Source organism: Ambystoma mexicanum, chromosome 4q (assembly GCF_040938575.1).
Source record: "Ambystoma mexicanum isolate Mex_15411 chromosome 4q, UKY_AmexF1_1, whole genome shotgun sequence".
Lineage (NCBI taxonomy): Eukaryota > Metazoa > Chordata > Amphibia > Caudata > Ambystomatidae > Ambystoma > Ambystoma mexicanum.
In genome coordinates, this window is record NC_090928.1 from 512,228,350 (window position 1) to 512,251,679 (window position 23,330).

Consider the following 23,330-nt stretch of genomic DNA (forward strand, 5'->3'; position numbering starts at 1 on the left):
TATCCGGAGGAATGGTAGGATATGACGCCTGCTTTGCCAGGGCTGTAGCCGCCTGCACCACCAAACTCTCCGGGGTGGGGTGCCTAGACAAGTAGCAGGGGTCGCTACTGGCTGGACGGTATTTTAGCGACAAAGACTTGCCCACTGCCGGGAGACTCTCCGGAGCAGTCCAAGCCGCCGTCACCCTTCTCTGCAAAGCCATATGAAAAGGCAAAACCGGGTCAGTGGGTGGACCGAGATCAAGGATGTCCGTGAGATCATCCTGAACAAACTCCCCTGGGGGAGCCGACCAACCCAAGTACTCGGTAACCCGAGACATAAGGCGCCGATATGACGAATCGGCATGAGTGCCAGGCTCCGGCCGACAAAACTCCACCTCCGGAGGTGTGTCCAATCCACTGGCATCATGCAGTGACTGCCTCAAGTCATCAAACCGACTATGGCCCGAGATAAGTTAATCCGGAACCGGAACCAGTCATCAGAGCCTTCATCACCCTCTGAAATGTACTCCAGGCCGGGGCCCCTCCGACAACACCCCGAAAGGCGTCTAGCGAGTCGGCAGAAAATGTGTCGACGTCGAGCGAATCGGCAGCGTCGACAGTCCTCGAAGCCGGAGCTCCGAGCGTGTCTCGACAGCCTGGGTGCCGACGGCATCGACGAGCCCCTCGAAGACAGAACCTTGAGAGTAATCGTCAACCTCGGCGCCACAGGCGTCAACATCTTCATCGAAGACGGCACTGGATCACGCGGTCTCGAGCGCGTCGAGGACAGGGACCTGGAACGGGCATGGCGAGAACGGCTACCCTTGTCCGAGCGGGACCTCTCCCGCGAGCCGTGCTGACCACCCGAGCCCGAAGGCGTACGGGCGATGTCTCGACCGGTGCCGACCGACCCCACTCGGAGGCGTAGACTGACCGGTGCCCTGCGATTCCAGAATCGCTAGCATCTGCTTCCCGAAGGAAGCCCATTCCTCCGGTGTCGCTTGCATGGAGGGATAAGCGACCCGCCGACGGGCGGAGTCCTCGGAAGAGGACGGTGAAGGCGACCTATGCCAACGCTTCCTGGAATGCCTAGAAGAGGCGGAGGAGTGGCAAGACCGACTCCTGGAAGGAGACCCATCGGATTTCCGCCGACGATGCGGAGAGTCGCCCCTTGAGTCATCGGTCGAAAGCCCCGCAGACCTCGACTTCCGGGGCTTAGACACCCGACCTACCGACAGTTTCTTCTTGCGTTCTCGCAAGGCCTTCGCAGTGAGCGACTGGCAGTCGACAGTCGTCCATATCGTGGGCCTCCCAGAGGCACCAGAGACAGGCGTCGTGCGAGTCCGTGACCGACATCTTGGACCCACAGTCCCCGCAGTTCTTGAAGCCCGGACGCGGGGTCAAAGATGAAAGACATCGCCACAAACAAACCGAACAGGTTCAACAAACCGAGAAAGAAAACAGCAACTCAGAGTCGTGGCGTACTGAGATTCACGAAGCGAACACGTTCGCGGAAAAAACGGAACTGAGGCTATGGGCGTCGTGCGTCCTACTTATCACATCGGGTGACGTCGGAGGAGGTCCTCGGGGACGGCGCATCGACATCATCGACGCAGGAGCCAAAGATTTTTCCGAAGCAGCATAGCTGTGGACATTACCTGTCAGATGTGGAATACGTCGGAGGACCCAATCCCCTCAAAAAATACTTAATATTCATAATATTCTAATAGATTAGTCCAGGGTTGTCCAACTCCAGTGCTCGAGGACCGGAAACATGTATTTTCAGGATACCCCTCTAATATTCAAGATACATTTGCATACAATGATTCCAAATGTATTCACATTTCATCTCAATATTAAGGAACATATTACTAAACTGTAACTGTTCTCCAGCATGGATTCACATGCTCATAAATATTCCCATTCAGGCTGGGAATCCTCTAAAAAATAAAGCAGTCTTCCTTAAAGATTGAAAACTCCCTTCCTCCCATTAACCAATCACTGGAGACTGGGTCATACTGCACCCATCCAATGACCTTCTCACGAAATCTGCCCAACCTGGTTGTAATTGGAGGACCGCTGGGAGTTACGTCCTCTAAACTGGCATGTATTTGAACTTCCACCATGCACAAAGGGTTTGTTAGTGAGTTGTCCCAAGGATTTGAGGGGGGTCATATTCCTTCTCTGCACTCTTCAGTGCACCCTCAACCACTCTGCCGAATAATGTGTTGGGCTCTATGGGCATGTTTAAAAGCGTAGCCTGGGTCTCCAATTTGAAACCAGAATGACGTAGCCATGCATGGCGTTTGACGATACCTTCTGCCATAATTCGCTCAGCATAGTCTGCTGCGTCGATGTTATTTTTAAGAATGCCGCTTGCTACTGGTCTCCCTTCAGCAATCGTGTGTAAGAGCGGTGTCTTTAGGGGTTCTGGAACAGTCCATTTGTTGAGCGACCTCGTTCCACTTGTGGCAGTTATAGCGTGGCACTTCAAGCTTAGTGTTAACTAAGCTCACTTCATAGGCATCTGAGGAAGCTACTTTCCTGCCTAGTGTGTAGATCTTCTTACTCCTTGTAAGGAGGTATTCGGCAGAGGATAAAGGTGTTCCTGTTCTCTTCCTTGTGGTGGCAACTACTAGAGCAGAGGTCGCCAAACGGTCGATCGCAGGCGACTAGTAGCTTGCATGAGTCTTCAGTCACTCGCACTGGAAATACTGAAAAATAAACCCTTTAAGTTAAATTATTCAATGCTGTGTTTTGCAGCTATTTTCCTTGGTCAGGATCTGAACCCTGGTCGTCCCTATTGCAGGCGGGGAGCTTGGCTGCTGTGCCACCTGGAGCTGCTGGTAAATTCCCTGACAGATGTCAGTATCACATTCTGCTTCTGAAGGCTGCCTGTAGTACCAGAGATGCCCTTGCGCAGCCCCCCCCCCCCCCAAGACACTGTCTTGATTAAGCAAGCTGCTCTTGTTTGCCAGAGATGTCAGAGGGGCTGGAGGCAATGAAAATATAGTAGCACTGCTGCTCGCCTGGAAATGTTCAAAATATTTAAAAAATGGTGCAATTTCTTTTATGTTGCTTCTCTCCAAACTCCACATGGTACATTTCCACTTTAAATCACTTCCATGACACAGGTACACCCACTTTTAGTACATTAAGAGATCCATAGATACGCTGTAGAGTAGAAGCCTACCAGGGTAGCTCAGCAGGTTGACAGACCGATGCTGAGATGTTATATATTCAAAACTAAATGCTGTATCATATAAGTGTTTCAAGGCGCGACGAGGCAAGGGAGAGAGAACGGAGATAAGAGACAATGATCCTACTAGGCCAGGTGTCATTCAGATTGCGCAAGTGCATGGGAAGGGGACAGTGCAGTACATGGGCTAATAAATAAGTAGCGTCCGGCCAGCTGGTGGCAAGTGCAAGGGTAGTGCAGACATCAGGTGTCAAGTGCTAGTGGTGGAACTGTAGGGGTACACAACAGTACCTAAGTGCGGGGGGGGGGGGGGGTTGCCAGGAAGGCAGTGCAGGTGTGCAACAGGGAGGGGGGTTGCCAGGTGACCAGTGCATTTTCAGTATCTGCCAGGAAGTCCGCAGGGGAGAGGACGAGCAAAGGGAGAAGCAAAGAGAAAGGTTTTGAGGTGCTTCCAGTTTCAGGGAGGCTGTTCCAGAGGGAGGCCCGAGCCGAGGAAAGTGATCTACCACCAACTCGTTGCTTGGAGAAGAGACTGACGCTGAGGGAGTTTGAGGCGGATGAGCAAAGAGCTTGAGAAGGAAGATATTTTGGAAGAAAGAGCTGAAGGTATTGAGGCCCTAGAAAGCCTTGTGGACAATACAGGGGGGTTTTGAACTTCATCCTCGCAGCCACTGGGAGCTAGCGAAGAGATTTCAGTCCTGCAGACATACGATCCCTGGGCTTGAGGCCAAGGACAAGTCTCGCAGTCCTGTTCTGGATGAGTTGCAGAGGGCATAGAGTGGATGCAGGCAGATTTAGAAAGGGGCTGTTGCAATAGTCCAGCCTAGAGAGAACCAGAGCTCTGGAGACATTGAGCTTCTGGGGGAAGGAGAGGAAAGGAAGAATGCCTCTGAGGAGGTGCAGCTTGTAGTGTGACGACTTAGAGATGTCAGCTGTGAGGAGAGAAGGAGAGTGTGGAGTCAAAGATGACCTCAAGGTTTCTAGCCTCACAGGTGGGAGCAGTAGGGGGGCCAAGGGAGGCTGGCCAGAGAGTGACAGGAAAGGAGGGAACAGGTGTTCCAATGAGGAGAATCCCGGTCTTACTGGCATTAAGGCAGAGATCATTGGTGGCTCACCACTCCTGGGTGGCAGAGAGGGAGGGAGAAGAGGTGGCTGAAGGTAGCCTGAACATTAGCTGAGTGTTCGCATAGCACTGAAAGCATAGAAAAAGTGTTATAAAATGTTTTTGGCCAGGGTACGGGTTGGGCTGCTTGCTTGCTTATATTGACGGAGGTGGGGATATTTCTGACCCTCTAGTGAAAATTAAAAGTTGGCACCCATGAACCCAGAGTTTCATTTCCTAAAAACTGCTGTCAGCACAACAGAAGCATTTGTGATTAATCACTTTGACAAGCATGTAACATCTTTATAAATCTAACCTGTGCTAAAACACAGAGGGGCACACAAATAACAGTATGTGTGGTGTCTGACAAAAAAAACATTTCAACGAAAACTAGTGAACGCAAGCAGCATTTTTCAATTTGGAAATTACTTGTTTCTTTTATGGAAGAGTGAAATGCACATTTGGAAAATAGTCTGCCTAGCATGTAGAAAGCCTGTATAAAAAGCAAAGGAAGGGCACAAAAATTACAGGATATTTGTGTGGTAGTCCAACAAATATCTGCTTTTTGAGAGAGCTACTAATAAATAATGCAACAAAGGTTTGTGAAGTTCTTAATATAATCGTGAGGGCATATGTTATTCCATCCATTTATAGAGATGATATAATTGGGGCCAAAAAATATTGGTAAAAATTCAGAGGTTTATAAATATCCCCACCCCCGATATCGCCTGCTAGTAGGTCTCCACTGTTGACCTCCACTACAAGTAGCTCTAGCTAACGTAAAGGTTGGAGACCACTGTACTAGAGAGTCAGGTTTTAGCTGCCCACCCCCCCAATGTACAATGGGTCTGATGGGCTGGTCTAAACATTTTCAATGCATGGGTACACTGCCCTTGTTAGATTGGGGTAAGTAGAGAAGGCTGAATATGCCTCTGGACAGATTGACCCAGTGGGATGAACTGTGCTACAGATTGCTAAATCCCAAGGATGTCCTCTAGGAAGTCGACTTGAGCTTTGAACTTCGTGTTCCGTAGCCTTTAAGAGCAGGTCATTGTACAGCAGCTGTTTGTCCATCAGGGAATCAGCCACTGGTTGGTCAGTATGGTCTGGGGATTGGATGTATACATTGTCATAGTATTGGTCCAAGTCCTGGGTCTCCCCCCCGCACCTCTTTGTCTTATGGATCTGTAAATGAGCCAGGGCCTTTGAGTGTTGTAATGTGTCCCAAGCCACGTCTTGCTAGAATGAGTTACTGGTTTGTGGTCCAGGCAGGCTTGGTGTCTGGCTGCTTCGCCTCATGGGGGCCCCTGAAGGTTACGGAGTGGATCTAGCTGTTGATCAAAGAAATTAACACAACTAGACATTCTCATAACCCTATAAAACTACCCCAGGGTCCATTGGGAGGAGCCTGGCAACACTGAGGGAACAGGTGTAAACCGAGGCTCTGGAGCAGCTGGCTGTTTGTGATGCATTGCCCCTGAAAGGGTGTTCTTAGGGGGGAGTAGAATAATTACTACTCTCTGAACCTTGTGATTGAAGCGTGGGGAGTCGAGGATTTTGAGCTTTGACGTTGCCTTAAGCAGGGTGTCAGGGACAGGTATTTTTTTTTAAAAAAAAGTCGCTCATTTTTGTGCTTTTTGCAGGGGCCGGCGACACGTCTTTCGATGCACGGTAGCCGGAACTTGAGGACTTTCCAGATTTGGTTGTCAGATACAGGCTTCTTGTCTGTTTCGGGGGCCTGTCGTGTGGTATCACGACAACCCAGAACACAGGGATTGTTCAGACCTTCCCTTTGACACTGTGGGGCTCATCGGTCGACGACGTGGTCGACTGTGCCTTGGGGTATGTTCTTGGTGTGGTGTGTAATGGAGGTGCTTGAGACACCGGGTGTAATCTCTGTAGCAGAACCACCTGCCTGTTCAAGTTGGAGGCTCGCATGCGGGAATTCATCGGGTCCCAATCGGCCATGGCGTCACTTAGGACACATTGCTGGAGGCTCCCTAGACGTCCATGGCGGCCTCAGCCTGCATGGCATGGTGGGCCCAGAGCCAGCGTTTTAGTCCTTTGTTTTTTTTTGGGGGGTGGATTCTAGCATTGGGTCTGGCATGGAGTCACATGCTCATGAAGGAATCTACAGCAGTACATACACAACCATGTGAGGTGGTAAGGCTCAACAGAAGCAATTACTCTTACCTCCTCACATTCAAGTGAACAGGTTGCGCAGCACTGCTTGGCTGACCCTTGACTCCTCTCTGGAATCCATCGAATCTCGTGAAGGTGTGTGTAGACCTCCATGTCACAGCCTTGCAGATGTCCAGCAGGGGCACACGAGACAGGAACGCCACGGTTGCAGCGATCACTCTGGTAGAATGGGATCTCGGACAGCCAGGCACCAGTTGGTTTGCCAACCATTGACAATGCATAATGCAGCCAAAGAGTCAACCGGAGATGGCAGCCTCACAGGACCAAAGTTCACAAAAAGCAGAGCAGTCTTCTGGAAACCCTCCGTGCAAGCCACATAGAACTTCAGAGCACACGCCACATCCAGCAAATGCAGAGTCCTTTCAGCAGGCGACAAAGGCATAAAAAAACACAGGCAACACCAAAGGTTTGTTGAGATGGAATTCTGACCAAACCTTCGGCATTGATTGATATTGTATTTATTTCTCGTACGCTTCTTTGATGGCAGAGACCATCCAGCGGGGGTATGGAGGCCTTCGAGGCCTGTGGTGCTGGAGCCATGGGAGGAATGACTATGGCATGAAATTATAAGTTACTCAACGTAGTGACTAACGTACGTACTCTTAGTCCATAGTCCTCTTTCCTCCATACTGTATGGGTGTCCCCTTCCAAGGGACGGGAGACAGAACTTTTCACCAGAAAAAACCTTCCCCTTTAAATTTAGAGGCGCGCAGGGGCACAGCCCAGGGATATGAGATGATATATGATAGTTTATTTATATAGCGCCTATACACAATGCGTTTCAAAGCGCTTCAAGGCAATGGAGGGAACAAGGGAAAATACAACCACATTCTTACAGGCCATGAACAGTAAGGATGTGAAATTAACTATCGTACTCGGCCTGACAACATTTCAGATAGTGCAAGAGCTAAGACATAGATAAGGGCGGGGGAGAGTGGGAAGGAAATGGAAACAGACAGGCGACTACCGTACTAGGCCTGACGCCATTTCCGGTAGAGCCTGAGAAAAACAAAAAGGTGAGGGAGAGGGGTGCAGAAAGGGAGGGGAGGAACAAAACAAGCGACTATCATACTAGGCCTGACGACATTTCAGATAGTGCTGGAGGGATGGTGGGGAGGAAAAAAACATTAATGGGAGGGTGGAGGAAGCAGACGAGGTTGCTATCATATTAGGTCCAGGGACAATTCTGATCGAGTAAGTGCATAGTAGAAAGTAAGGGGAGGAGATAGGAAAAGGGAGACGGGAAAGGAGGAGAGAAAAGTGTAAGCAGTCAAAAAGAGTGGAGAAGCAAGAGCGGAGAGCGAATACAATTGCAGAAGTCAGTAATAACACATAATGTTGCAAGCCAGGATACAAGATGAAGATGGGAACAGTATGATTCAGGGCCACCATGAGTACAAGATGCAAAGGAAGTCCAGCATGAGAGTTGAGAAAGAGTGACACTGTGAATGAATAAAGTCCATAAAAGTCAAATCCAGCATTGGCCACAAGACGGTGAATGAAGGCACCAGGTGGGCGGGGCTTAGGCCAGGTGACCTAGATCCACTTGCACCTGCTCCCCATCTGCAAAGAAAAAGAAGCTGGAGGGCTCCTTAAGTAGGGAAACAGAGCGGCAAGCAGGAAGGCACAAAATGCTGCCCTGACTCCGCCCTCCGGCACCAACCTGAGTCCCCATTGACACTCCAACAATAGCTTCAACATTGCCTGTTGACACCAGTATTATTAGGAGGTTGGTGGGACGTAAAGGGGACTTATGGACTAAGTATGTTAGTCACTATGGCGAGTAACGTATAATTACTCTTACATCCCGTCCTCTTTCCTCCATACTGTATGGGCAATTACAATGACTGTAGCCCCCAGGGTGGAGTGGAGACCTTCCTTAAGCAAATAGGTTCCTGAGAACCGCCTGTCCGAAAGCCGCATAAGATCTAGAGCTGGCATCCAAACAGAAATGCTTGCAAAAAGCCGAGGGAGTGGCCCAAGTGGCCGCCCTGCTTATGATTTACCAAGCGACATGGCGCTGGAATGCGATGGCCGTTGCCTTGGCCCTGGCTGCATGGGCATGCATGTTGGCCGGGAGCGGCTTGTGCTGGCCCTCGTACACTTCTTTGATGGCAGAGACCATCCAGCGGGGTATGGAGGCCTTCGAGGCCTGTGGTGCTGGAGCCATGGGAGGAATGACTATAGGCGCTGGTCGAGTGACCATAGGGAGCAAGTCCCTGACTGCATCCAGCAGGGTGGCCCCATCTGGGGGGGGTTCACATCAGTGCAAGGAACCTTTCGAAGAACCGGTCTTTAGAGGCTGAAGAGGTGGCAGGTGATATTGACGGAGTGGCTCGGAGCTGCTGGGGCCAGAGCACACTGTCTAGTTTGCAGGGGGAACCTGCCCTGCAGATTGATAAACTGTAGGCCACGTACCTGTTGACATCAGTCCCACCTTGAAACTCGTTCTTCCACCTGCTCTGTCGCTAGGGGTGGCATCGGCCAAGCGGCCATCTTGTCGAGCTACGTGCCAAAGTCTTCGTGCTTGGCTCCCTAGGGCCAGCCTCCTCCAAGACTAAAGAGCATGAGGCCTACCCTTCACCTCAGGCCGAGGCCTGGTAGGCATATTGGCCTCGGTAGAGTCGCTGGTAGTGCTGTGTGCAGGTGCCCCCTCAGACATAAGGCCGGTACAAGAGCGTTGCCCCTCGGGTGAACACCCGTTAAAAGCTTGCGGTCCCTCAGCACTGCTTCCGGAAGGATCAGATGACGCCTCAGTACGTGTGCGAAACATGAGAGGTTCCACCTGCTCGGGCGTTTCCTTGGGATGGAGTCGCCATTACGGGGTGCAATGGAAAATACCGGCTCTCCTTTGGGCCTCAATCTCTTTCTGACGAAGTCCTCTGGAGGCAACCTTTGGAAGAGCTCCCTCCACCTAGCTAGCCTGTTCAGTGCGCACAGAGGCAGTTTGTCGCACAGTAAAACCTTCCCAGCTGTGGTCGGGGCCAAGGCAGTGGAGGCAAAGAGCGTGTGGGTCGGATGTAGGGAAAAGCCCCTGGCAGGCTGGCCACCCGCTGAAGTCGACATGCGCCGGGGAGGAGAGTGACGCCGGAGGACCAAGTACCTGAAGACAAAAAGATACAAGAATCCGCGGAAGAGCGAGTGGAATCAAATGGCTGAAGCCAAACCCAGGAGCGCTGGTGAAATCAGCCTGTTACTGTCGACGTGGAAAAGGGCACTGGGGTGTGGCACCGGTGGGCTAAGTCAGGACAGTGCATGATTCCAGGGCCGCGCGCCTCTAAATTTAAGGGGATGTTTTTTTTCTGGTGAATAAGGTTCCATCGGCTGTCCCCAGGAAGGGACGCCGATGCAGTATGGAGGAAAGGGGACAGACTTAGAGTATAATTATTTAACGGTCAGTTTTAAATAAGCCTTCTCTAAAAAGGGCAATATGCAACAATAAAAACACTTCCTCAGATTTAAGATACGCAGATGCCTTTTGGGATGTGTCTCAATTCCTACACCCCGAGGTGACTTCAATTACTAAGACACTGGACATTGACATATCACTTTCCACACTTAATGCAATACTGAGGTTGAGGAAAAAGAAAACGTTAGGGAAGGAAAAAGGTTAACAGGTTCTCAGAGCATGTGATTAGCAATTCGTTGGACTCTGTTTCTTTTGGTTGTGGAGTCTGAAACTCCATAGGCATCTTTTACATTGTGTCACACAGCACCTTCAGTGCAGTGACACAGGGAAGTTTTCCAGATTACCCAAAGGTTTAACTACCTTCTCTGGGATAAACGGTTTCCAAGATCAGTGAAGTGAAATGGACTTTACACTTGTAACTTTCTAGACCCAGCACACATTACCTTACAATAGGGTGCTGAGGGGTTACTTAGTATCCCCTTTGTCTTGCTTCTCATCGAACATTTTTATGTTACCCTTTACTTGATGAATGGATGGTGGCAGTGGTTTACGTTAAACTACCATGGTGTGCATTTACCACAGGCTGTTGCAGCTGCAGTAAAGCACCCAAGGGTGCCATTTTTGTCAAAATGGCCCTGGTCTTTTTTCACCATTTCTTTGTGGAAAGGTCCTTCTTGAGATTTACTCTACGTGCCAAACCAGGTTTGGTCCTTTGTTAGTTTTGCCTTTGGTGGGATTCACGAGTCAAGCCCGCCTCTGGCCCCCAGGGTGTCAGGGAGGTGCCCGAAACTCCCTGTGCTTAGTCTCCTAGGAGACAGGAATGCAGTCCTAGGCGATTGGCCGGCTGTCTGGCAAGGACAGCCACCCTGCTGGGTGACTAACAGCTAGGCTGGAATGAATGGGAGAAACCTGCACAAAAGGAAAGGCTTTTTGGCTTGAAAGGCAGTCGACCACAGGACGAAGGAATCCGAATAAGAACTTGGAAGAGACGCCTGCGGCAACTCCTGGACCGTTGGTTTGCCCAGTGAAGCCCTGCTGCTGTGCTGAAACTCCAAATTCGCATCGACAGAAGCCCCTGCAAGGAAGACTTCTCCCCTTGTGTTGGTGGGACCAATGAACTCCAAAGTAAACCACCTGGACATCCTCTTAGAGCTGGTTGAAATTCCAATGCAGTTGCTGCTGGAACCAAATAGCCAGGGAGAGGAACACCAGATCATGTGCGTTGCTTTTAAGCTGGCCAAGATCACCCGGAAGATCCTCCGGACTCCCAGGAAGCAGGACTGACCAAGCCTGAGCACCATCAGAGTGCAGGACCCCAGACGCAAGGAAAGCCCAACTCGACAGCCAGGAATGACGGTGTTGCCATTTGCGGGAGACGCGAGGAATTGAAACACCGAAACGCCACTTGTTTGAAGATTGCCAGTTGAGAGCGGTGACCGTTCCAGTGCAGGAGACCCCAGACGTCCTCCCTCTTGTCCCTACGGCTGAGGCCCAAGAACACCAGGATCTGCACAGGAACAGAAGTCATCTGCTGCACTTTTCAACCTCAAGGTACTGTAAAGTCAGAGTACTTACCTCTTGTTGTGCTACCTTGCTTGTCCTCTTTGGAGACTGGTCTTGGTTGCTCTTGTAGAATTGCTTGCAGCTTCTACCTCACAAGCCTAATCAACTTGTGGCCCTACTTTAATTTCTTCTATTCTACAAGACTTTAAACATTGGGAAATACTTTCCACTTGCCTGCAAGAAGTGCTTCAGTTCACCTGGACTCATGTTAACTTAACATTGGCTGGCCTGGCTCCCTGAATGACATCTGCTTGGGTGTTTTGTTTTCCTTCCAGGAAAGGGTTAACTGACCTTGCATTGGAGGTTGTTTTGAAAGTACTTGCCTGCTTAAGAATAACTGAATTTGTTTTATTCTGAATTGTTCTCTTTAACACTGCTCCCAAGAATATTTTAAATGCAACAGTGATATATTAAATGTTAACAGCACCCTAGCTATTGAAGTCACCCGAGGGTGTAGGTAGTGCCTGTATCATCCCAAATGGGTATTTACTGATTTAGAAAACTAAATGTGGATTTTTGAAGTGTATTTCTGTGTCGCCTTATATTGCTCCCTTCTGAAGGCTTATTCTTACTGATAAATTAATAATTGTATCAAGAAACGTTTAAGTTTATTTGAATACTTGTCACTGCATCTCTAACTCCCCTACAGCTCACACTGGCCCCTCTTGAGATACACCTGGCTGCTCAATATGCTACCAACCAGTGTAGCAGACTTATATCAAAGGTTGGGTTCCTATTGCCAAGAGGCCAGGGTTGTTGTAGTACACCCAAAGGGTACTGCATACAATTGTGCCTTACAGATTAAAAAAGTATATGGCTTTACTTACCTTGAGTTAGCTGTGTTCCATCCAAAAATGAGTTACTTATCTCAATCTGTGTTTCACTGATCTCAAATGAACCTGTAATTGAATATTACATCCTTAGGTTTTACTCACCTAGTATAACTGTTATCATAAGATTAGTTATAGGTTTTTACTGTACCTGGAAAAAGTGTTCCACTATTCACAAAAAGTATATTTTCCATTTGACCGATTGTGATTTGTACTGAGTCACTGTACAATTGGTAGGGTATACTGGCCTTGTATTACTGAATGTAATTGTGAAAGTAACCATTGGTTTTTACCCCAAGAATAGGGGTGACCTATACTGAATGTATAAAAAGGTTTCGACTTCCCTCAAACTACCGTTAGGTGTTCCAAATAAGGTTTATACTTTAGTCTGTGGACCTTCAAGTATAGTGTTCTGTTTTTAGAATTGTGATTACATATAATGTGTGATAGTACTTATTTACCCGTGGATACATCTGGGCCTACTTGTATTTAAATAAATCCTTTATTTTTTAAATGTATAGTGTTGCCGTATCTTTGAACCAACTGTATTACAATTTAATTTGTACTGATTATACAGCCCTCTCTGCCTCCTAAGACAAGCCTGGCTGCTCCGTCCACGCTACCCTGAACTCTGGTGGTACAGCCTTATACTAAGAGGGGAGTCTTGTACTGCCTCAGGACAGTTTTTCTGAAGTCCATCTAAGAGCTTAGTAAAATCATTCAACTAACTTCTCCTTGAGGATAAGGAGAGGTTAAAGGTACTTGTATAGTGCACCGTCACCAACAGAATTGGTCCCCAAGCACTCTGGCGGATCTGTAAACAGGAGGAGGGCGGGTAGGGTTAGTCGAGGAGGAGAGTGGGAGAAGTCAGGTGCTGTCTATGTGTTGATGCAGGGTGGTAAAGTGCGTGCGGATTGCTGGGAGAGAAATGGTTGTGTGGTTTGAGTATGCAGAAAATTAAGTGTTGGGTTAATGGGGTGTGTATCCTGGTCGAAGTACTTCTGTTTGAGTTGCATCCCTGTGGGTGGGGTGGTTGCTGGTTCCTTATGGGTCGTCTCGCTGTGGTGGTGCTGCGCGTATCCAACTGTGTCATAGTGAGTCTTGTATGGGGTGGTAGATGTGTCTGCACCATTTCTTCGGGTGCGGAAATGGTTATATCCTCAACAAAGTCAAAAGTCTGGGGCTGCCTCATGTGTTGTGCCCTGGAAATGATAGCCACTCTTTAAAATGGCACAGAACATCCGGTCATCTACAGGTGACTCCCTCTGTAGGTGAAGAGGGATCTAGACAAATGTCCGGGTAAGGAGTGTTGGTGATAGCCAAGGGCCCTGATACCCCGGCCTGATCTTGATCCCACAGTCTGGGTCTTGATCAGTTGTCTCATGAACAAATGGATTAATATCCTCACCGGTATCCTTGTTGGGAGAATTCTCATATGTGCCAATTCCCTTACTTTAGAGATCCCCAGCAACTTTGCTGGATTTTCAGGACTTTATTTTTTTTAACCTTGAAAGAGTGAGCCTTTTTTCCCCCCACTCATGTATTTTGATGTGTTTTAATCGTGTTCTTTGATTATGGAGTTTTAGATAACTCCATAGACGACATCCTTTCATGTGTTACACAGCACCTTCAGTGCAGTAACACAGGGATGCCTTTTATACTTCCCGAAGGTTTAAATACCTTCTCTGGGAATCCGTTCATCCCAGAGAATGTAAAGTGAAATTGACTTTACTAGTCTTTCCAAATTCATAGACCCAGCACACACCATCTTACAATGGCGTGCTGGAGGGGTTAAATAGTATCCCTTTGTCTAAAAACTCATGCAGCAGTCAAATGCTACCTTTCCTATTGAAATGGCTGGTGGCAGTGGTTTTACAACGAACTACGGTGGTTTTTCCCGACCACGAACACCGGTAGCTAAAAAAGGCGAGAGCCATGTTTTTCAAGATGGCGCCTTAAGCCCCTTTGTTTAAACGGGTCCCGGTCTTTCACTATTTTTGGAAAGATCCTTCTAGTGTCTCTGCGTGCCAAACCAAGTTTGGTCCTGTTGTTCGTATGCCTTTGGCGGGCTTCAGGACTGAAGACCACCTCTAGCGTCTCGTCTGGTGTGGGCAGGAAGTGAGGGAGGTGCACGAAAGTCCCTGTGCTTAGTCTCCTAGGAGACCCAAATGCACTCTGGCGTGATTGGCTGACTGTCTAGCAAGGACACCCACCCTGCTGGGTGAGTGACAGCGAGGCTGGAATGAAAGGGAGAGTACTGTTTAAAAGGAGAGTCTCAGACTGGAAAGCTGAGTCGGCCACTGGAACGAAAGAACCGAAGAGCTGGACGAGGATAGCTGCTGCAACTCCTGGACCGTTGGTTTGCCCAGTGAAGCCCTGCTGCAGGTCCGAATTGCCATGTTCATCTAGACAGAGAAGCCCCTTCAAGGCAACGTCTTCCTTTGAGTTGGCGGGACCAATCAACTCGTAAGCAACCTGGATAGCATTCTCTGAGCTTGTTAGGTTTAACCAGGGAGAAGGACACCAGCTTGTGTACTTGAACTACAGCTACTGGAACTGAAGTGACTCAATTTTGTCAGTGTTTTCCGATGATCCTGTGCAGTGCAAGAGTCCAACGTCCTCCCTCTAGTCCCCACAACAGACTCCGGAACAGTGAGATCTGCAGGAACTGCCAAGAACCAACGTCTTCAGTTGCATCTTGTTCTTCATATAAAGGTACTGTGCCAACCCGATGGAGACCTTCACTCTGACGGTGAAAGTTTGTGGAACTTTCCCATCTTGCAGGGCTAATCAGCTTGTGACCCAACATAGGATTCTTTATCGTACAAACTACTTCTGAGAACTTTTGCAAAGACTTTACCATTTACTACAAGAACTGCTCTTTCCTATCCAAGACACTAGTCCATTGACTTTGGCCTAGGCCTATGAGTCCTCTAGAAATGAAACTATTTGCACTGCCTAAGAAAGTATTTGTGATCCATGTCTATTAACTTGAGCCTTTTACTCCCATTTAAAGTAACTGAAATGCCATTTTGCTCCCATTTCAGAGCAGCCTAATTTACTCATACCTATTGGTTCAGTACTAAAGTGTGTATAATATTAAGTTGCCTCCTAGTGAATATTTTCTAAATTAATCTGTAATAAATTAATAAGTGTTTTACCAAGAAACAGTGTGTCCGCTTGAACCACTGATTGTAATACCTCTAACATCCTTGTACTGCTCACATTCCCTCTTGATATAAGCCTGGCGGCTCAGCTCGCTACCAAAAACTAGTACAGACTTATACCATAGGTTGGTTTTGCTTACACCTGTAGTCCTAATTGTATGTGGTGGTCCCAGAGGGTACTGCATGCAATTCTGCCTAACACTCCTGTGTTGGTTCCTCCGTTTGTCAGAAGAAATAGTGCCTTTTTGTCCATATATTGTTCAAATCTCCCTAGTCCATAGGGAAGATGCAGAAGGGTCTGGAGGTGGAAAATGTTGCCCAGAAAAGGGAGATTTTCCTAAGACCTTAGTGAGGCTGGGGGCTTCAGAGCACTCCTCTCGCCGCCAGGCTTTCATGGATTTTCAGTGGTGGAATGGAAGGTCTTAACGTGCCCAATGGCACAGTCTCGTTCGGAGACTCCACCGAGGCCCTAGGTGCTTGTGCGCCCTTGGACGATGTGTTGTCGAATGTATGTTTTTTGGGTGAACGCCCTTTCGAGAGGAATGCCCAGTCGCATGCAGCAAGGTGGGCGCCTAAAAGCGAGGTTCGGAAGGCGCAAATGTTTACAGCAGCCTGGTTGGCGTTGCATGCTTCGACGACTGTCGCAGAGGCCTTGCGTGTTGTGTGTGCCCTTGTTGCCAGTGTGGGAACTCCCCATAACAGAGCCGGTGGCCTGTCTGCCGAGGATGGGCATTTTGAGCCTGAAGGTTCTGCAGGAAGGTCGATGGATTCCTCATCTGAAGCAATGGCGCCAACAGGGAATGGCTTTTGGCCTGCATAGCCTAGGCTGTCCTCCGTTTAGTCCGCCTGTCCTTCAATGTTTTCGGTCAAACACTTACAGGACTTGCATTACGCTAGTCGTGGTCTCGAGGAAGACACTGATGCAACGGCGATGGGTGTCCTTCCAAAGAAACTTGGCTTTACATGACCAGCAAAATATAAAGGGGGTCCTCTACATAGCAGAGAGTGATGGCAGCCAGACCGAAAAGAGAAAGGAAAAAAGGAAATAAATTATTAAAGAAAAAACCCAGGGTCCCCCTCTGCCTACTTTAAGGACCTGGCCGGAGGGCTGAGGCCACGAGGTCGACGACAGTCAAGCAGTTGTGGATGTCTTCGACGGCAGGAAGCCCAAGAGGCAGTAGAGGTGGTTAGTCGGGAGACTAGACGACCATAGGGACTGTTGGGGAGAATTTTCAATTTAGTGCGAAATTCCTCCCACTTTAGAGACCCCCAGCTCATTTGCTGAACTGGGATTTTGTACTTTTATTTCCATTTATTCTGTTTTTGACTTTGGACTCTGTTAAACTCCATACGCAGCATCTTTACATTGGGACAGCACCTTTGTGCAGTGGTACAGGGAAGTCTTAGATTTCCCAAATATTTAAATAACTTCTCTTGGTGAAACTACTGTTTCCAAGAGGAGTGAAGTGAAATTGACTTAACTTACATTGTGTAACTTTCTAGACCCAGCACACCAACTTAAAATAACGTTCTGGCGGGGTTACTTAGTATCCCTTTGTCTAGTTTCTCATTTAACATTTTAAAGTTACCCTTTCTACAATTAGTTGCTGGTGGCAGTGGTTTACTTTTTACTACCATTAGATTTTTACCACAGGCTGCATTCACAGCCCCAGTAAGGCACCCATGGCTGCCCATTTCATCAAAATGGCACTGGTCTTTTTTCACCATTTGTCAGAAGGGTCCTTCTTGAAATGTACTCTGCGTGCCAAACCAGGTTTGGTTCATTTGGTCTTAGGCGGGATTCACGAGTGAAGCCTGCCCCTGGCTCCAATATGTCTGGCAGGGTCAGGAAGTGAGGGAGGTGCCCAGGTCATGGTGCAGAATTGCACCTCCTTCCCTGGTGAGGAAATAGGAGACCACTGGCAGCTTGACTGCAGGAGACGTAAACCTGCTGAGAAGGTCCGGATACCAGATCTGCCTATTGTAGCTACAGAAACAGGCCTTCCCAGGGGAATGTGTCCCCCATGCTCCCCGGCTGGGGGGGAATCTGCTGGCGATCCTCTGGCACTTTGTGTCTGTTGCCGCAGCAAACAGATCGATCTGGGGCCTGCCCCATTTGAGGAAAAGGTTGACCACTTGATCCTGCAGAAGCTCCCACTCATGGCAAGAGCACAGCTCCCTCCTGAGAGTCGGCGACTGTTCTTTACTCCAGCCAGGTGAAACTGAATGAGAAACATCCCCTGGGTGATGACCCAGTGCCACAAGTTATACCTCTTTGGAGAGCGCCGGGCTCTGGTGCCCCCTGCTTCAGAATGTCAAACATTGCGATGGTATTGTCCGTAAAGACTCACCACTTTGCCCTTTAGGGACAGCAGCAACGAACCGAGGGCCCAAAACACTGCCCGTAGCTCCAGTACGTTGATGTGGAGTCTTCTCTTCCAGCAGCCACAGGCCTCTGGCGTGAATATGTCCGGTGTGGGATCCCATCCCTCCAGGGAAGCGTCTGTTGTGACCGTATCCTGGTACAGGGCCTTCTGGAAGTCTGCCTCCGGCAATGTTGGAGTGCATGCCCCATCACCTTATCGCTCGACTGAACCTCGAGTGCGATTCTGCTCTGGACACCTGGACCCGAATGGGCATCGAGGAACTCCTGCCGTGGACGCATCTGCAACCTGCAGAGCCGAATCAGGTATATGCATGACATGCCGAGCAGCGACTTGATGGTCCTCACTGTGGCGATCTTCAGTGCCAACAGCCGTTGCACCTTGCCCAAGATGGCCGCTGCCTAACTACCGACGCTGCCGCTAGGCAGGACACCATCAAGCCTGGTTCTCAGTAACAACGTGCCTGCGATGGAGTCAAGCAGGACTTTGCATAATTCACAGAGAACCCCAGGTCCTTCAGCAGTCGGACGGTCCTCGCTGTGTGATCGACGGCGATGTCCCTTGACTTGGCACGGATGAGCCAGTTGTCCAGGTAAGGATACACATGAATCCCCTGCAGTCGTACATGGGCTGCTACCGGAGGCAGGCACTTGAAGACACTGGGCACCGACTTCAGTCCGAAGGAGAGAGCTTTGACCTGGTAATGCTTCCCTTGTACAACTAAGCACAGGAACTTGCAATGCATTTCGTGCATGGGGACGTGGAAGGGCGGGTCCTCCAGATCCAACGACGGAAAGTCTCCCTCCTCCAGCTGGCAGAGCACGTGCTGCAGCATGATCTGCAACTTCTGGGACTTTATGTAGTTGAGTCATCGTAGGTTGAGCATGGGCCTCCAGCCCCCGATCAGTATCTTGAGTATTCTGGAGCACCAGAGTCGCTTTAGAACCAACTAGCTCTATCTGCCCCTTTTCTTAACATGGCCCAAACTTCTAGCAGCAGCTGCGTGATGTTTTCCTGACAGGCCACCGTTCGCATTAGAGGATACTTTCGTTGAAATTATGAAGTGTCTGGGTGAGTGTCCAGCACCCATCGATCGGTGGAGATAGTCTCCCACATGCTGATGAAGTTTCCCAGCCGGCTTCCCACTGGGGTGCATCTGTGGGGGCCAGACGTCCTGGCCGGTTCAGTCCTGCTTGAGGTCAGTGCGCCGCCCTGGGCACCTTGATTACAACCACCTACAAAGGCCTTGGAGCGACCCCTGTTGGCCTCCTGCGTCAAAGAACACAAGGGTTGGCGGTAAGAGGATGCGCCTCTGCCAAAACCCTTCGAAGACCTGCTAGACTTTCCTCCTGTGGAATGAAAGGACAGATGGTGTTGCAGTGTGCCCAAGGCATGGGCCGTCACCGTGCCTGGAGGGATTAGACTTCCTTCCCGAACAGGTGGTCTCTGAACGGCATGTCCAGGATCCTGGTCTGGACCTGTCGAAAGTTGGTGGCCTTGAGCCAGCCACGACGGTGAAGGTAAACCCTGTTTCCCATCTGTCGGAAACCCGTGTCTGCAATGTCCAGGGCCACTGATGGTATGGTCAGATGCCACCTCACCTTCCTGGAGGATCGCCAAATCCTCAACCAGTTTGTCATCGGGAAGGAAATTCAGAGTGGAGCCATCTTGTACCAAAGCTCCTGGTCATATCTGGCCACGATCGCCAAGGCGTTGGCTGTCTTGACCGTCGTTGCCGCCGAGTAGATGACCTTTCTACCCATGGAATCCAATTTCTTCCCCCCATTATCCAGGGGTGCAGATGAAGACGACGAACTCTACGATTTCTTCGTACCGAGACCAGAGTCCGGCAACAGCCGAGACTGCAAGCACTTGGGTGCAGAATCTGGTATTCTTCAAGTTTCTCTTTTCACTGGGTCAGGGTACCTCAGCAGCACCAGCCTCTCATACCAGACGTTGTCCAGGAGTGAGCCCGACAGGATGATGGTCTTCTTTGCCTCCAAACGCTGGTACAGGAAGCCCTTTTTCTCTTCCGGGACGAGCTGGAAAAGCTGACGCACGGGATATCGGGGAATGGAAGGATCCCACTTCGTCCAGTGGAGAAGCTAGACGGCAGTGATGGAGGATCTCCCATCACGCCACAGTGTCAGTTGCGTCTGTGCCCCTCCACCTAGGGGGAGAGGCACAAACAGTTGGAATGGGGGTGTACGATGTCTCTTCACTGGTGGTTGCCCTCGTGTCAACAGGGTCACTGCTGGTGGTGCTGCTGGTTGCACCGTCGGCACCCGCCTCTGAATCTGAGCAGCGTGTGGCATGTCGAGAGGATATCCTGCGATAGGTCTCTAGGAGGAACCTGGGGACACGGTCGCTGGGCCCAGCGCCCATGTCATCCTCGTTGACATTGTCACCTCCGGCAGGCGTCTCCCCGACATTCCCACCATCATCATCACAACCCTGGATAGTGTGGACGGAAAGTATCTCCTTGGACAAAAATGTCTGTCTTTGACAGTGGTCAAAGTGTATGACAAGTAGTGGAACTGTGTTCCCTGCTAGCCTGCACCCACTCCCCACAACACCAATCACCACACACAATCCAAACCCCCAAACACATACACCTGCTGTTTAAGGTAACGTGCAGTGCACTGAAAGTGCAAGTTTCAACTTCTTCCTACACGGTTATTTTAAAACGAAACCGTTCCGGAACGGTTTTTTAAAAATAAAAGTATAGGAGCAGTAAAACTTAATTTGAAAAAGTACAGGAGCACCGCTCCCGCTCACTTCGACCACTGGTCTTTGAGTTCTCTTTACTTACATTTGTAACTTTCTAGACCCAGCACACACCATCTTACAATAGGGTGCTGGAGGAGTCAATTAGTATCCCGTGTATAACTTCTCATGTAGCATTTTAAGGTTACCCTTTCCTCACTGAATGGCTGGTGGCAGTGGTTTACTTTTAACTACCGTGGTGTGCATTTACCATGGGCTGCGTTCGCAGCTGCAGCAAAGCACCCAAGGGTGCCTTTTGTCTTTGTGCAAAGGTCCTTCTTGAGATTTACTCTGAAAGCCAAACCAGGTTTGGTCACTTTGTTTGCTTTGCCTGCTGCGGTATTCACAAGTGAAGCCCGCCTCTGGCTCCAAGGTGTCTGGCAGGAGCAGGAAGTGAGGAGGTGCCCGAAACTCTGTGCTTAGTCTCCAGGAGACCCAAATGCACTCTGGTGATTGGCTGACAGCTAGGCTGGAATAAATGGGAGCAACCTGAATAAAAAGGCAAGGCTCTTGGCTTGGAAGGCAGAGTCGACCACTGGACTAAAGGAACTGAAGAAGAACTTGGACGCCTGTTGCAACTCCTGGACTGTTTGCCCAGTGAAGCCCTGCTGCCGAGCTGAAACTCCAAATCCGTATCAACAGAAGCCCCTGCAAGGACAACTTCTCCCCTTGAGTTGGTGGGACCAATCAACTCCAAAGTAAGCCACCTGGACATCATCTCGGAGCTGGTTGAATTTCCACAGAGTTGCTGCTGGAAACGGAATAGCCAGGGAGAGGAACACCAGATTGTGTGCATTGCTTTCAAGTTGGCCAAGCAAGGAAAGTCCCGACAGCCAGAAACTGCAGTGTTGCTATTTGCAGTAGTCGCGAGGAGCTGAAACACAGAAGTGCCACTTGTTTGAAGTTTGCCGGTTGCGAGTAGTGACCATCCCAATGCAGGAGCCCCCAGAAGTTCCTCTTGTCCCCACGACAGAGGCCCTGGAACAATGAGATCTGCAGAGCTGCACAGGAACAAGAGTCATCTGCTGCACTTATACTTCAATCCAACAGTACTGTAAAGTCTGAGAGGAGTTACCTCTTAGAGTTGCTTGCATCTTCTACTACTCACAAACCTTAACAGCTTGTGGCCCTACATTGATTGTTTTCTTCAAAGACTTGTACATTGTGCAAAGACATTTCTTAATTACCTACCAGAAGTGCTCCAGCTCATAGACTTTTGCCCATTGACTTTGGCTTAATCCGTTACAATGAATGCCTGCTTAGGGGATCCAAAAGTATTTGCCTGCTTAAGAATGTGTGATCTCTTGTTTGTTCCAATAACCTTTTCCTTGGACCAATTTCTAAAAGTATGCGAAATGCAATAGTAAGATATTAATGTCTCCAGCACCCGAGCTATTGAAGTTGTTTGAGGGCGACTCTGGGCCATCCCAAAAGGGTCTTTACTGATTTAGAAACGAAGTGTGTAGTTTTGTAGTGCATTTGTATGTTGCTTTTAAATTGCTCCCTTCTGAAGGTTTCTTCTGACTGAAATTAGCAATTGTTCCTTCAAGAAACCTTGCGTGTAAGAGTATTTGAATATTGAATCTGTAACTCCTACAGCTCACACTGAGCCCTCTTGAGATAAGCCTGGCTGCTCAACATGCTACCAACCTGTGTACTACAGACTTATACCAAAGGTTGGGTTCCTAATGCAGGTGGTCAGGGTTGCTGTAGTGCACCCAAAGGGTACTGCATACAATCTTGCCTAAAAGGCCCTCCAAGGATGGAGCGCCCTCAAAGCCCGCTCCGGTTGGCTGGATCCGGAAGAGGCATGCCCCTGTGAATCACCTGGGGCAGAGGCCCCGTCTTCAGCCACACCACCAACCAGACGTGTCGATCCTTCATCGTGCGCTTATTGAAGCCATGGCAGCTCACAATCTTTGTGTCAGGTGTAGACCATACTGGCACTGGGAATATTTGTCCACAAAAACATTCTGCAGCTGGTGCACAGCTTGAAGAGTGAAGCTCCTTCCTTTTTCTCCGACATGATCTGGCGTGGTGTGGGCATGATGAACTTCTGGAAGCTTCCAAGAAGAAATACTCTATTTCTGCCCTTAAGGGCAGATAAGATGCCGATAAACAGGTTCCCTGTTAATCGTAAGGATAACCGATGAAAAAGGCTCGATTGAACCGAAAACCGTTTTCCTACCAAACTTGTGAAAAAACAAAGCTCGAAGAGCGAAACGCGAGGACTCCCAACACTTGAATGTGTTGAAAAAAATCTGAAGATGGCTGCCTGAGGAGGGGGCTTAGGTAGAGAGCAGTCATTGGCTGGGGGCAATATGTCCCAGAGCTCATTGATTGGTTCATGGGAGAAAGACAGATTAGAAACAAACTTTCTTTTACCGAGGATTCCCAGCCTGACGGGGGAATATTTATGAACCATGTGAGAACTAATGAACTTCTTGGATGAAAGTCTTGCACAAAGTTACTGTTCAGGAAAAATCACTTGTAGGAACTTGTAGGTGCAAAGTGACTTGAAATCAACTCCAAAAAGTTAAGCATGTGAAAGTCTCCATACAGACCACACGTGTTCAGGTGATAAGTTAAGTACCCCCATCCCTGAAAAAGTATTTTTGGTTAGAAGCAAGGTGCCCAGCTGGATTTAGTCTTGCTACAGCCAAGCAGACCCTGGTTCCTGGGCCTCAGTTGTGGGGGGAGGGGGGTGGGGAGGGGGAGGATGATGTC

The 23,330-nt window shown here is 49.3% G+C and overlaps 1 protein-coding gene across 1 annotated transcript in view; it reads right to left on the bottom strand.

Moving 5' to 3' along the window:
• XRN2 (5'-3' exoribonuclease 2) overlaps positions 1–23,330 on the bottom strand; it is a 376,513-nt gene that overhangs the window by 7,969 nt on the left and 345,214 nt on the right. The window lies entirely within an intron of this gene.